At 44.8% G+C, this 2,606-nt stretch overlaps 1 long non-coding RNA gene across 1 annotated transcript; it reads right to left on the bottom strand.

Moving 5' to 3' along the window:
• Positions 1 to 386: 386 nt before the first annotated feature.
• On the bottom strand, positions 387 to 1,670 carry LOC103480921 (uncharacterized). Its single transcript, XR_001777548.1, has 4 exons — positions 1,421 to 1,670; positions 947 to 1,008; positions 717 to 865; positions 387 to 601 (listed from the first exon to the last, which is right to left on the bottom strand). It is a non-coding gene; the product is annotated as an uncharacterized LOC103480921 (long non-coding RNA).
• Between the last annotated feature and the right edge of the window lie 936 nt (positions 1,671 to 2,606).

A 2,606-nucleotide genomic window follows, 5' to 3' on the forward strand; every position in this document is an offset into this window, starting at 1 on the left:
GTTGTGGTTGGAGCAGCTGTTGTTGTGGTTGGAGTTGCTGTTGTTGTGGTTGGAGCTGCTGCTGTTGTGGTTGGAGCTGCTGTTGTGGTTGGAGTTGCTGTTGTTGTGGTTGGGACAGCAGTGGTTGTGGTTGGAGCCGTTGTGGTTGTAGCCGCTGTTGTTGTGGTTGGACCAGTTGTTGTTGTGGTTAGAGCTGCTGTTGTTGTGGTTGGAGTTGCTGTTGTTGTGGTAAGAGATGCTGTTGTGGTTGGAGCCGCTGTTGATGTGGTTGGACCAGTTGTTGTTGTGGTTAGAGCTGCTGTTGTTGTGGTTGGAGCTGCTGTTGTTGTGGTAAGAGATGCTGTTGTGGTTGGAGCCGCTGTTGTTGTGGTTGGACCAGTTGTTGTTGTGGTTAGAGCTGCTGCTGTTGTGGTTGGAGCTGCTGTTGTTGTGGTAAGAGATGCTGTTGTGGTTGGAGCCGCTGTTGATGTGGTTGGAGTTGCTGTTGTAATTTGGACAGCTGTGGTTGTGGTTGCAGCAAATGTAGTCGTGGTTGAAGCTTCTGTTGTTGTGGTTGGAGCAGGTGTGGTTGTGGCGGGAGAAAGTGTTGTCGTCGGAGGAACTGTGGATGTAGTTTGATATGAGCATTAGTGAGGCAGCATTGAATCACTCTAAATTTCAAGAATTTTGGTAATGTACAGAATTAGAAATGGATGGGTATATTGTACTTTGCTTACCATATTCTCCAATGCGAACCGTTGACGCTTGCACCGAGAATTCAGCTATGTTTGGTGCCTCATTTATTAAAACATTTTCRATATCTTGATCACTAGGAAGATTTGTTGCTTGAAATTCAAGGTCCAGCGTGTTGATAACTGATCCTCTTCTGCAAATATATAGAAACAAAAACTAATTTAGACACAAGTCTCATTTAGAATACATAAATGTGTTTTTTTTATTTCAGTACCTGAATGACACAATTGTCAACTTCAAGAATGATGAAAATGCTTGTCTGTAGAGGGCATAAAGCTGCAAAGAAATGATGTGAAATTAATTATTTCCTTTCTGTTTTACAAAGTTATATCTCAGTATTTGAAGTAGTAAAAATATGTTGTCATCTGATTTCAAAACATTGAGAAAGTATGTAATTAACACCATCAATTACATTATTTGAGTGGAAAAGGATCATTGTATTTTCTTATTACATTATTTTGTTTTGGGGAAAAAAACTGGGGTCCAAATGGCCATGTTCTCTAAAGAATGTTTATACTTCCTTAGTCTTGATAAAAAGATCTGCCTTGCCTATCTAAATTCTGAAGAAGGGTATTATTGATACAAGATCACAATACGAGGACTGTTGTTATACCAATGTTAGACAGTATAATGTTATCTGATCAGAAAAAAGTAGAAAAAATTGGGAGATTAAGAAAGTAAAACTTACACGATTCCACAAACGTTGGGACCGATTGTTGAAAGCAGTTGAAGAACTGATTTCAAGATCGCTGGAAAAGGTATCATCAGGAGACCTGAAGGTCATCCGGCGGACAACTCTCATTTCAGTTGTGCCAACGGTAGTTGTTGCTGTTGTAGAAATTGTGGTGGTGGAAGGAACAGCCGTTGTTGTTGGAGCTGCTGTTGTTGTGGTCAGAGCTGCTGTAGTTGTGGTTGGAGTTGCTGTTGTTGTGGTTGGAGTTGCTGTTGGTGTGGATGGAGTTGATGTTGTTGTGGTTGGAGCAGTTGTTGTGGTTGGAGCTGCTGTTGTTGTGGTTGGAGCAGCCGCTGTTGTGGTTGGAGCAGCTGTTGTTGTGGTTGGAGCAAATGTTGTGGTTTGAGCAGCCGATGTTGTGGTTGGAGCAGTCGTTGTTGTGGTTGGAGCAGCTGTTGTTGTGGTTGGAGCAGTCATTATTGTGGTTGGAGCAGTCGTTGTTGTGGTTGGAGAAGCCGTTGTTGTGGTTTGAGCAGCCGTTGTGGTTGGAGCACCTGTAGTGGTTGGAGCTGTTGTTGTTGTGGTTGGAGCAGCTGTTATTGTGGTTGGAGTTACTGTTGTTGTGGTTGGTGCTGCTGTGGTTGTGGTTGGAGTAGCCGATGTTGTGGTTGGACTAGTTGTAGTGGGAGCTGCTGCTGTTGTGGTTGGGAGAGCTGTTGTTGTTGGAGTTGCTGTTGATGTGGTGGGTGCCGCTGTTATTGTGGTTGGAGCTGCTGTTGTTGTGGTTGGGACAGCTGTTGTCGTGGTTGGAGCTGCTGTTATTGTGGTGGGAGCAGCTGTTGTTGTGGTTGGAGCAGCTATTGTTGTGGTTGGAGCCGCTGTTTTGGGTTGAGCAGCCGATGTTGTGGTTGGAGCAGTCCTTGTTGTGGTTGGAGCAGTCATTGTTGTGGTTGGAGCAGTTGTTGTTGAGGTTGGAGCTGCTGTTGTTGTGGTTGGAGTAGCCGATATTGTGATTGGACTAGTTGTGGTGCTGGGAACTGCAGTTGTTGTTGTTGGGAGAGCTGTTGTTGTTGGAGCTGCTGTTGATGTGGTGGGAGCCGCTGTTGTTGTGGTTGGAGCTGCTGTTGTTGTGGTTGGAGAAGCCGATGTTGTGGTTGGGATACCAGTTGTTGTGGTTGGGACAGCTGTTGTCGTGGTTGGA

This window comes from Poecilia reticulata, linkage group LG18, assembly GCF_000633615.1.
Source record: "Poecilia reticulata strain Guanapo linkage group LG18, Guppy_female_1.0+MT, whole genome shotgun sequence".
Classification (NCBI taxonomy): Eukaryota; Metazoa; Chordata; class Actinopteri; order Cyprinodontiformes; family Poeciliidae; genus Poecilia; species Poecilia reticulata.